Source organism: Chroicocephalus ridibundus, chromosome 2, assembly GCF_963924245.1.
Source record: "Chroicocephalus ridibundus chromosome 2, bChrRid1.1, whole genome shotgun sequence".
Taxonomy (NCBI): Eukaryota; Metazoa; Chordata; class Aves; order Charadriiformes; family Laridae; genus Chroicocephalus; species Chroicocephalus ridibundus.
Window position 1 is genome coordinate 33,038,322 of NC_086285.1, and position 13,014 is coordinate 33,051,335.

Genomic DNA, 13,014 nt, shown 5'->3' on the forward strand with positions numbered 1-13,014 from the left:
AACGCCACATAGGTTGCCTTCCTCTCTCTGTCAGAACAAGCATTTTACTAGATAATCTCTAAGCATCTATCATTTGTCTATTTTGTATAACTAGGCTTGTAATACAAGCATCAGGCAAACCTCATCACTGTACTAAAGGAAAGTTAAGAATGAGAAATATTTGCTCACCAGCAGCGATCAGTTCTTCTGATAGAAGGTCCTTTTTCTGGAATGGGTTACTTAAAAATCAGTGTGGTTTTAGCACAGAACACCTGAGCTGCCCAGGTCTCTGTGTAGCAACAACAGCACATTCACCTGGGAAAAACTGAGAGGAACCTTTTATCTGAAAAGCAAATTCACGTGTTTCCACCCTCCCCCTTCCTTTTCTGCCATCCCTCCAACTTTCGCTCTTCTGAGTTCCCATGCTTATACACTGCATTTCTCTTCATCTTGGCTTGTATCAGGTGTCTTGTATGAGGACTGAAAATAAATAGTGGCTTATGTGTATCTGCTACTTCCCCCCTCAAACAGCCTGAGTCTGGCTTATGTCCAGTGAAAAAAGAAACCACCAATGAAAGATGGAACTGTAGGTGCTTTTGTTCCCAATGAATGGCTGGGTTCACTGGTGCTTGAAGATAGGTATGAACCTAATAGGAAGATACAAAGGTTACTTTGTGTAGAGGAATGTAATTAACAAATAAAAGGAACTTTTTTTTTTGAGAGGGAAATAAAATTATTTATTTCAAGAATACGGTTGAAAGTATCTGATTATTGCTTCTCTGAGTTGCAGTTTAAAAAATGGTCTGATTCTTTGGACATGATGCTTCATATAATTTTGACCTAACTTGGCTAATACAGGCAAAGTCCTTTATTTATCATCTTTGCTGGATCACCTTTTCCCTCCTCCTTGGATAGCTTTTGTGAGGGAATCAGAAGCAATCCTCTTTTGGTTCTTCCTCTCCCATATATTTGTTTATATAGACTGAATGGTTACACTTTTTCCTCCTCCATTAAAGTCTCAATTCTTATTTGTCTTTGATGCTTTGATCTCCTGATGTTTGTTGTCATTGGCATGTATATGATTAATGATGTACGGTTCTTGTGTTGTGTATTCTTATCAATTTTTGTACCAAAAAGTGCAAAATGTGACTTTCTGTATTTTTAGTGCTGAGTTATCTTTAACATTTGTAATGGAGAACTCAAACTTGCACTTCCATTTAAAAAATATAGTAATTGTATTTAAATCCATGATACGCTTGGCTCCTGGAACGGCTGAAGAAAAAAGGAATGTAGTTTGGTTACAAAAGAAGTGCAGGCAGATATTTAAATCAAAGTGTTATATTGCATTTATTCATTTAAATTTTAGACAAATAAAAAAGACGGTCTGAAGTCAAACCAGGGCTGATTTAAAGAACCTCCCTCTATCCAAGCTTTGAGTTTTCACATAGAAATTCCAGGCACTGAAGCTTCACTTCTTCTTACACTTCAACTAATTACAGATCATTAAGTAATTAGAAATACAGAAATTTTCCAAGTGTACTGAAGTGTATTGCTGTTCAACCCTGACATACTGTGTTCTTCAGCCTGGACATATTGTGTTCTTCACTGCACCGGTTTCTACTTACTGTAAGGAATAAAGGGGTAGGCATTCAATCTAATAGGTTAAAATTAGTGCTGAGCTACCTGTGAGTGTCTTTTGGCAGGAGAACATTCAGCAAATTGTCTTCTGTGTTCTATATTTGGAGATCAGAGTTTCAGCCTTTGTCAGTCTTGCCATGGAGAGGTTGGCAGTTCTGGTCAAATAGACCTTGTCGAGGTTTAATATTGGAAGAAAATGACTGTAATGCTTTATAAATCCAAGCTGGATACCTTCACTGTACCTATTCAGTCACTGCTTGTTAGGTGGGACCTTATCAGCATTCTGTCCGTGCTTTCTTCTGCCTGTGTTCAACATCCACATCTGAACCGAGTGTGAAGCTAGAGCTCATGCTAGCAGAGATGACTTCCACCCCAGCTGCGCTGCCTGACATTCAGATCACCAGCCTGCGCAGCAGCCGTTACCAGCCAAATATTGAATCTCTGCACTGAGGACATGTTCCTGCATTCATTCATTGAGCTGGCATGTTCTCGTTCATTGAACTCGACCAGCTTCGTCCCCAGGGTAATGTGGGTGGAAGGTGTTTCCATTTTTCTCTTCCATTCTAGAAGATTCATTTTGGAGGTACGAGTAACTATGAGTTAACTGTGTATATACAGTTGTATCCAGGTCAAAATTAGGAAATGTAAGAATTAGCTAGATATAGAGCAAAGCAAGGTAGCAATAAAGCATGTGAAGAGGACAGACTTTTAGAGAGCGAAAGACGTTGCAGAATAACCGACACTTGGAATCGCATGTTGCTGCTTTTGTGTGAGTCACGCAGCAACTGATTTAGGTACGTATCCATACATGTAGCCCATTTATGAAATGTGAAACTGACTCTTAAATGTTGCTCTACATAGTGCTGCACAAATACTAATTCAGAAAAAAACCAACCTTACTGTGTTGGTAGTTCCCTGATCTCACCCTTTCTGTGGCCTCATGAGTGTTTTCTCTGGTACAAGGCAGAGGATACTCTGATGTAAGGAACAACAAGGGGTGTAACAGGACAACCCCATGTGACATTTGCTTTCACTTATGCATAACTTTAATTTAAAGTGATCATGGACTGACAGCATAAGAGAAATACAATTTATTCATATAAATTTTTTTTAAGACAAAGCCTAGACAAAATACTTAGTACCAAAAATCTTCAGTGACAAAACTAATGACACGGTGATGTCTCTGTAGACAGAAAAGTTGGTCTTCAAACTGAAGTAGCTTGCCACAGTCTGCAGCACGAGTCAATGCCAGAGGATGAGCATTGCTATGGGTCTAAACAGTCTTTCCCACCCCTAGGCTGCAGAGATCCCTAGGGCTGGGTAGTTCAGCTTACCATGTCTTTTCCAGCAGTGTTTGCACCGCTATGGCTTGCTTACATCATCCAGTTACAACGGTGTAATGAGCTGCTCTATGTCCGCTGAGCTGCAAGACCTTTGTGGGCCACAGGCAAGTGTGCAGGCAATGCTGGGCTTAATTAACGTGATAACCATATCAGATTTGTTAGCCTGTGGGAACCTACTTATTTGAGACCTTAAGCTGAGTACAAATCTGAATTTGCTGAATGCGCAGTATGAAAATTCATAGTATGAGAATAGAAGATAAAAGAGAAAAGTCCACTTCCAAAAGAATTTCTGGGGAAAAAGATCCTACAGTGACACATCTTTACTCTGTGTGGTTTCTCATGGGTTATGGCTTCCCCTCATGAGGGTAAGCGTGAAATCCCCTGAATTGCAGCAGGCTTAGTAGAAGAAACCGTATTACAAGTAAAATGAAGTATCTTCAATTCAAATCTACAATTCTGTGATTCAAATGAAAATGAAAATTTTCGCTTTTGCTTTTGACTATTAAAAATCTCCTGCTCTGGTACTTGCAGAACTGATACCTCCTCTCTGCTGCTCCCATCTCTTTGGGCTCCACAGAGACTGGCCTCTTTCTGTGCTCAGGGGAAAGTATGAAGAGAACGATGATGTGAAGCACACCTCAACTACAGTAATAAAAAGGAATTTTAGGACCCACTAAAAAGCTGTTTTCTGTTTTAGCACCTATGATGTAGACTCTTTGCAGGGTCTATCAGTCAAGCCATCTGAATTTTGTAAGCTGTATAGGTTAAGAGGAAGGAGTGGAGCAGGCCTGGCGAAATGGGTTGGAAGGAGCCTGCTGGCCACACTGTCTGCTGCTGCAGGTGAGCTGGACTCGCTGCGGGAAGCCGGGGAAGGGTTCCAGCGCAATTGCATTAAACCCTGACCGCATTTCTTCAGCGGATGAAAACAAATGGTTTGACCCTATTTTTATTTTTTTTTTTGGTAAGCCTGGCATTACCAGCTCCCTCCTTTATGACAGTAAGACAAAAGGCTCTGGGTTTAAAGAGAGAAGCAAAAATGTACTAGTGTCACTGATGGAGGAAAGAAAAAGGAATGAAGGGTTCAGGTTTCAGTGATGAGTTACTCCTGTATAAAAGATTTCTTTCTTTTTCCTTGTGAGTTGTACCACAAAGGTCCTAGCGTCAAGATGGGTGTGAATTTTTGATGGTGCTGCCACTTGTTTTTGCTTGGACCACGCTGTGGTGAAGGCTGGGAGGAAAATGCCTGCCCCATGGAAGTCAGCTGGCTTTTGCTTGGATGTTGCCAAAATTCTCACAGGGAGTTTTAAAGATTGCTACTTGTGCTTGGCATTGACTTTCAGGAGGCATTTGAGCAACCTGGGAACCTGCTAGTAAATGGAGACACTCCACTCTAACCTTAAGACTTAGGTCTGCCTTACCTAAAGATGGTGCCTCCAGCTGGTGCTTACTAGCAGCAAGACTGATCAGCATAGCCTGATTTGAAGGGTTAAACACTCGCTTTTGATCTGCTTCCCCAGAAATTAGGTTGCTAACGATGTTCTCACTCTATCCAACTCTGCCTTAGCTCATGCGTGAGCAAGGGATGAGATCACTGCTCCTGTGACAGCTGTAGTTCCCCATCGTTCCTGCTATTCTATTGATAACTCTGGAAAAGACTTTTACGCTTGCCCAATATGCCTTTACAAATCAATACAAAATTAATTAGGAGCTTACACAGACACAATGCCCAAACAAATTTTATGCTAAACAGTATGACAAAGCTTCACAGAGCACATATTTTCATGGGTGAGAGGTAGTTCTGGCTTGCGACGCAGGTAATTGGTGTGCAGTAGGTCTGGACCTCAGGGCACAATCAAACAGCAAATACTACGAAAGCTGAGAACTACACTCTGGGCTCAGAGTGCTGAGCATTAGCTTTCGCTGCCAAACAGAAAAATGAATAAATGGAAAAACCCTGCAAGTGTCCGTTGGGCTTAGCTTTTGACTGGCAGCCAAAAATCATTATTAGAAAATTTCTGATTCATTTCAATAAAGCCATTTAAAGAAATCTAGATATGACATTCTGCTTTTTTTTTTTTTTTCTCTGTGTGTGTGTCTTTCAAAACAGTCACCATTGTGGAAATGTCGCTTCTGGTATTACAAGCTGATTCACAACAGATGCACTTTTTTTTTCTTTCCTAAAAGCAGGCTCTAGGTAATGCTCAAGTGAACTAACTACTCCAGTGTTGCCTGAGTCCCAGTGGTTTTCTTCCACTGGACCACTGTGCTCATTTAGCTTTTTATTCCTGTAAAGACATTGTTATGGAACATAAGCATAACAATATAACTGGAAAAACATTTATTGAATTAGTTTTTACAGTGGTTTACACTTGCTGCAAACCATATTCTCTGTTTCTCAGGCTTTCACTTCTGTCTATGCTTTCACTTCTAGGCCTTCATCTGATTCCATTACTGTCACCTCTAACCCCCTCCAGGGTTTTCTCTGCACTATTGGGACACTCTGGTTCCTCCATCCTTAAACTGCCTTGTGATACAGTCCCTGGAAAACTTGGTTCCAGGCTTAATCGGCACCTCGCTCTCAGCTGCTCTGCAGCTCGGTGCCTCCGTGAGTCACTGCTCTCTATTGGCTTCCACTTCCCAACGAGATTATTTTCCTACCCTCAGGCTTCTCAGATTTCCCAGACACTTTTATAGATATAAAGCTTTGAAGACTGTCAGGGGAAAAATGTGATTTATTATTTTTCATGGATTTTGCTGAGATTTACAGAATAAATGTGTTTTGGTAAATAAAAGGCAACCAATGCTGGATGGTGTTGTTTCCTCCCTTCGATCCAAAAGTACAAACTGTTCTGGACAATATGTTAATTTACAAACTCTGACAGGCAGAGTTTGCCCTTCCACCAGCTGATCTTCCTGTTACACTATATGGTTCTAGCCATGCAGTTTTCCAACAGTCCTCTAGGCTTCTTCTAGAAGAAAAGAAGATCCCGTTTATTTAGATCCCGGCATCTCTCCATCTGAATATCACTGCAGAGCAATAGCAAGGGGAAGCCCTGGAAGCAATTCTGGCCTCCCAAGCTCCTGGTGCACCCCAGGGCACGCACTGCCAGCCAGGAGGAGGTGTGGAGCACGCTCCCTGCCCATGGCTGGCCGGATCACTGACTGCTGTGAAGGACCACGAAGAGTTGCCACCTGCCTGCTTTCATTTCACCATCTCAGAAGAGTCCCTTGGAAACATCTTTCCAAAGGGACCTGGTACAGGTACAGCTCCCCAGGCTGTTTCCTGTTTGCAATCCTTAATTAGAAAAGAGGAGTGTCTTATGTCCTGCACCCGGCAAGTCTGGAGCACTGTGGATAAGCCTGGAAGTATGACACATCCTCAGGCCTCTTGGTTTTCTCCCTAACAGCAGGCTCTGCCTATGCACAGGGTTACATTTGATTTGGTGAAAAGGCAGAACAGGGATTGGGGGGGCAGCTGGAATGAACCTTTCCCCAAGGCTTCATTGGACCTTGGTTAACATGAGGACATGCAGAAGGTCCCCATACCCCCCTGCTCCAGCCCCGTCTTGCTGGACACTGGGCAGCTGTACACTGCTGTGCCCTACCGTCATGGGCTTGGCAGGGAAGAGGGCAGGGTGGCAAAACCAGGCAGCTCCAGCCTGTGCATGGTGCACCAACATCCACAGCTTCATGTGCAGTCTCTTCTCATGAAGAGCAATCTAGCAAGCATGTACATGTCAGGGAATCATATGCAGTAACCAAGCCTTCCTGGTCAAGTGCATGTTTTCTCTATTTTCAATTTTACTTCTTCAAGCTGTGAAGAAATACCTTGCCCCTCAATGTGTACACCATCTTACAAAGTGGAAAACTCACACAAATGGGGTTTTAGCCCACCTGAATAGAGAGTACAATTTTTTTATTTCAATCGAGTACGAAGTCTTCTTTAAATTGTGGGTTGAGAAAATGATATCTAGGATTTATTTTGCTTTCAAAGTCATAAATGTTTAATTTTTTTTGGTACTTGCAATGTCTTGTGCAGGTATTTTTCCAAAAGCTGTTAGAATGGTTTAGTAAGTCTTTAAGTAACATGAAGTTACTTGAGATCTGACTTGATTATGCTCGGGTTTCTGCATGATGCTATTTTTAGTGGAATAATAAGACTTGTGGTATTAAGATTCAATAAATGACTTGGTGAAACAACAAAATCTAAAGAAAATTAAATGCAAACACTGCTGTAGTTGGAGGCTTTGGGTGGGATTTCTGTAGAGCCAATACGATCTTTCAGTATTTATAGTTATACAACCCCTTAAGTTTACTGATGTGGTCCATAAGACCAGAATTTGATCATTCCCAATGCCTCTAGTTGGCAGTGTTGCATTACTAATAGCTAAAGGACAAATGGTTTTATTTTAACTTTGCTGGATTCCAGTGATAAGTTCCGAATACAAATCATTTAAACATAAAAGTGATTGCATATAAAAATTCACAAAGCTTGGAAAAAGAGCTAGAAATTAATTTTCAAAAATCATAATGCTTTTAATTTTTTTTTTAAATTCTAATTTATGTACACATAAAGTAATTTGAGAGGGGGCAGGGGTAGAAACCCAGACCAGATTTTAAGGAAGAGAGCCAGGAAATTCAGCATGTGTTTTGGAAGAGATTGAGAGTTCAGAAATATTCGATGAAACTTTCTGACTGCCACAAGAAATGAAAAGCGGCTGCATTCCCCTATAGTCAGAGTGTCCCAATAAAGACTTCACAAGCAAGAATGCTCTCCAGAAACACATTGGACTACTTTGCTGCAGCTGTGAGAGTGAGTCAACCAGGCATCTGTTGAAAGAGATGCCTGTTGCTGCAATGTTTTTGTGATGTTTTCCTGCAGTGACATCACTGTATCTGCATTAAAATGTAATACCATATAAGACCCAAAAGACATTGTGTGCTGTAAAATGAGAGTGTTTACAGTATCTTTTAGTGTTTAAGAGTTTTGTGCAGGTATTCCTTTTACTACAATATAGGGTTTGTCCCAGGGCTTGCTTCCATGAAGGACTGACGCGAGAGGGCATGAGAGCAACTCGGTATCTCTCAGCTTTTGTCTTCCTTTTTACTCTCTGTTCTTCAGCCAAACCTTGATCCTGCAAGTTTTTGAGTCCTTGGCCCCATTCCAGCACAGCACTTGATACATATTTAACTTTAGGCACATTAGCAACCCTATTGATGTCCATAGGACCACTCATATGCTTAAAGTTAAGCATGTTCTCGAGCGTCTATACCGGATCACAGAATATGGGATTGAGGTCTCTGGCAAGTCTCCAGGGAGGCTTCTCCTAAAGAAGCCAGACAAGCTTCTCTTCTGATGCGGACCTGGTCTGCTGCAGCTGTGTTTATCCCCAACAGCCATTGCTTGAAAAGAGCTCTAGCTGATCATTCCTCACCAACTGAGCAGACCATGCCACTTTACCAACAGAAAGGATTCAGCTTTGGCCATGGCAACGCAGAACTGCTCACCCGAGCACCTTGTAGAGCTGCAACATGAGGTCCCTGCATTAACCCCTTTGGTGATGCTCACCCATTGCCCTAAGTCTGAGCTCACTCACTGTGGTCGACCCACAGAGCTGTCGTCCCTTCATCTGCAACCTGTTGTTGGCACATGGAGCACTTTTCTTTCAGTCTGAAAAAGATAAGTGACAACAGGCTTGCACCTTCCTAAAAGAGAAAGCTGCTTTCACATATATTATCCTCCATAATATGTGTGAATATTTAATATATTCAGAAAACTTGAATCAGAAGTTAAAAAACGAACAACAAAAACCAAAACAGTTATGGATTGCTATGGCCTCCTGTTGTTGCAAGACAAAGTTAACATTACCTAATTGAAACCAATTTGACTTTGAGTAGAGGGGCAGAGGTGGAGACAGTGAACGTGTAAAAGATGGGAGTATCTTGAAATGTTGACAGGTGTGCCAGATGTTGCTTTTCTTTATCTCCATGGCCATTAAAGACTGTTAAATATCAGAGTCTGGCTTCCACTGAGTAACAGTTTGCTTTTAGTCTTGAAATATATTTTTAGCCTGGCCAAACATAACCTTTTGCTATTTTGTTGTTACATTTATAGTCCACATAGCTGATGCAGAAACATCTTTAGCTTCAGATTAGTTTCTAGCTACAGTATTTTCTTGTTGTTGCTTTTTTTAAAGCCAAGGATTAATAGGAGACAGACAGAAACATGGGACTGAGTCATCAAGTGCTGTCCTCCACTCCTGGAGGCAGCCACACCATAATATGCTGGTTATATATGCATTAAAGTTACTTAGGAGTTTTGCCCATTCTTCTTTCTCAAGCCTGCCTTTGAAACTCACTCCTTTGAGAGAAACTCTAATTTAACTAGCCTAAACTTAGACTTGGCAACTTCTGAACAAGTGTTCTTTCGCCAGCATTGCCCTAAATGATTCTCTCGTACGTATTTCTGCAGGGAAATCATATCTCAGCTTGGTCTTCTTTCTTCTGGACAGAATAAAGAAGGGATTTTCAGTTTCTCATCACAAGAAAACTGGAAAAGGGAAAACATAACGCCCATTTTTAAAAAGGGAAAAACGAGGACCTGGGGAACTACAGGCCAGTCAGTCTCTCCCCTATGCACGGCAAGATGATGGAACAGATCCTCCTGGAAACTCTGCTAAGGCACATGGAAAATAAAGAAGCGATCGGTAACAGCCAACATGGCTTCATTAAGAGCAAATTGTACCTTGCAAATTTGGTGGCCTTTGACAACAGTGTTACAGCATTGGTGGATAAGGAAAGAGCAACTGACATCACCTACCTGGACTTATGCAAAGCATTTGACACTGTCCTGCACGACATCCTTGTCTCTAAATTGGAGAGACATGGATTTAATGGATGGACCAGTCAGTGGATAAGAAACTGGCTGGATGGCCGCACTCAAAGAGTTGCGGTCAAAGGCTTGATGTCCCAGTGGTGACCAGTGACAAGTGGTGTTCGTCAGGGGTCAGTACTGGGACCCGTGCTGTTTAACATCTTTGTTAGAGACAAGGATGTTGGGATTGAGTGCACCCTCAGCAAGTTTGCCAACAACACCAAACTGTGTGGAGCAGTCAACACGCTGGAGGGAAGAGATGCCATGCCAGACAAGCTTGAGAGGTGGGCCCATACAAACATCATGAAGCTCAACAAGGCCAAGTGCAAGGTCCTGCATGTTGGTTGGGGCAATCCCAAGCACAAATACAGGCTGGGCAGAGAATGGCTTGAGAGCAGCCCTGAGGAGAAGGACTTGGGGGTGTCGGTGGATGAGAAGCTCAACATGAGCTGTCAATGTGTGCTCACAGCCCAGAAAGCCAACCTCATCCTGGCCTGCATCGAAAGAAGCGTGGTCAGCAGGTTGAGGGAGGTGATTCTGCCCCTCTAATCCGCTGTCACGAGACCCCACCTGGAGTACTGCATCCAACTCTGGGGCCCCCACCATAAGAAGGACATGGACCTGTTGGAGCAGGTCCAGAGGAGGGACACAAAGATGACCAGAGGGCTGGAGCACCTCTCTTTTGAAGACAGGCTGAGAGAGTTGGGGTTGTTTAGCCTGGAGAAGAGAAGACTCCATGGAGACCTTACGGTGGCTGTTCAGTATGTGAAGGGGGCCCACAAGAAAGCTGGAAATGGACTTTTTGCAAGTGCGTGTAGTCGTAGGACGAAGGGTAATGGCTTCAAACTGGAAAAGGGTAGATTTAGATTAGACACCAAAAAGAAATTTTTCACTATGAGAGTGGTGAGGCACTGGAACAGGTTGCCCAGGGAAGTTGTGGATGCCCCATCCCTGGAAGTGTTCAAGGCCAGGCTTTGAGCAACCTGGTCTAGTGGAAGGTGTCCCTGCCCGTGGCAGGGCAGTTGGAACTAGATGATTTTTAAGGTCCCTTCCAATCTAAACCATTCTACAATTCTATGTTTCCGTGATTCTTCATTCATCACATCCAGCTCCCTTTTTCTGCATCTATTCTAGTAGGAGTTTAGTGTTCCTGAACAGTACTGTACCACTATAATACAGATATGGTCCTACGAAGGTCTGGACAACTACTCTGTCTCTCTTTAAATACCTTTTCTGATACCTCCTAGTGTCACATTTGCCTCTCTTACAGCTTTTAAAAAAATATTATTTACTAATGCTCAATCATTGTACAATCCACCGAATGACTGACCATATCAGACCGCAAAGTTTGAGCAGAAATGTCTGCCAGTCATTTTTGTAAAAAGAATTTTTTATAGGAGTGCCTTTACCATCGTTAACAATCTTTTTAACGTGGATGAGCTGGCCTCTCCAGTGAGGAAAAAAGGAAAAACTTGCATTTTTCTCTGTAGGAGTAATCACTCAGGCTATACCTAACATAAAGCCCCATATTCTCCCTAAAGCCACTACTTTAGGCAATGGAGATGAACAGACACGACTGCAAACATACGGGCTAAGTCTACTCTAAATCACCACCTGGAGAAGCCAGATGGCATCTGGATAGGAGGCATCAGATGAAGAGACCTTAAGAGATTGGCTCCTACCAGCTGATGTAGTCCCTGTAGATATCTTTCCAGTCATATCTTTGGACGATCTTGTTATATCTGCATTCTTCCTTAGCATGTACATCAAAATAGATGATGTTAGATCTCAAAAAAAAAAAAAAAAATTCTTGACAGATTTCAGTCCCAAAATCTAGATACTTGAGACACTAAAATCTCTGTTACTGGTACTGAAGCTAACCTTAATGAGTCTGTTATGTGCTCTAGCCATCACTATACACCTGTTTAACTGATATTCTGCTGACAATCATTTCCAAGGTTTGCATAAGAGATTCCAGCTGTGGCGCATTCCTGGAAATGTTTTTTTCAGAATAAAGAATGATCTTTTGTTTGAATTAGTGAGGTGTCTCTGTAGACAAGTATAACCTGGCAGTTCTTTGTTATCAGTGGTGGTGTTGCATGAAAGACATTGTAAGAGATTCCAGTGACTTTATCTTTTCCCCTTTCTTGAATAAGAACTATTTTATTGTTGCATATATGTGCAAAGCGTTGCAACTGATATTTGGCTGAAAACTTTTGGTGCAGTGCTTCAGGAAGCGTGGTTTGTGGTGAGGTGTGGGTTGCAACTAGCCTGGGGTTCTGCTCAGCTTCTGCCACGTTGCATTTGCATGATGAAGTGAAAATTAATTAATTTCTTTCTCAGCTTGCACCATTGCAAATTGGAGACAGCCCCCAGAGAGACCAACATGTTCAGGCTAAAGGTTGTGAGGTGGTATTCACACTTCTTAACTTAATGTGGCTAGTGAGGAAGATAATTTGTCTAGCTGAAATAGATTAAGCCAGACTGTACATCTCCAACCTACTCTCTGGTGGGGCAGTGTGAGGAGCAGAAAAGGCCTTGATGCTGTGTAAGCCCTGCTCAGCAGTAACTAAAACCTCAGTACGTTATCAACACTGTTTTCAGCACAAATCCAAAGCATAGCCCCATGCAAGCACCCGTGAAGAAATTTAACTCTATCCCAGCCAAAGCCAGTACACAACTTTACCCAAGATTTTGGGACTATTTTCTGTACTTTTCTTTCATTTCAACAAATAAGAGCAAAACGTGGATACCACTGCAATAAAAGGCAACTTTCTCCTTTACATCAATGGAACTGTGCTGTCACCTCCAGTGGTATTTTTCCTTTGGAAATGTGATGGTATGTCTTCTGAAACATAACCCCCTCTTTTGACAGCATCTAAATTTATCAAGAAAAGTTTCTAATAGTTTTGATAGTAAGAAAAGAAAAATTACATTTTCTTTTCGGTCATTGTTTTCCTAAGGGATGAAAAATCGTTTTTTTAAGCCATTGTTATTCAGGACAATATATAAGAACAATTCTAATGCTGGCTGAAAAGCATTATTGCCACTCTGTAAAACATCAGAACTGATCTTTTATTTTTTTTTTTTTTTAAAGGAAGAACATGAGTGAGGGAGAAGAGAGAATGATTTTCAGAAAATTTGAATTTACAAGGCAGACCACTGGAGGAACGCAAGGGG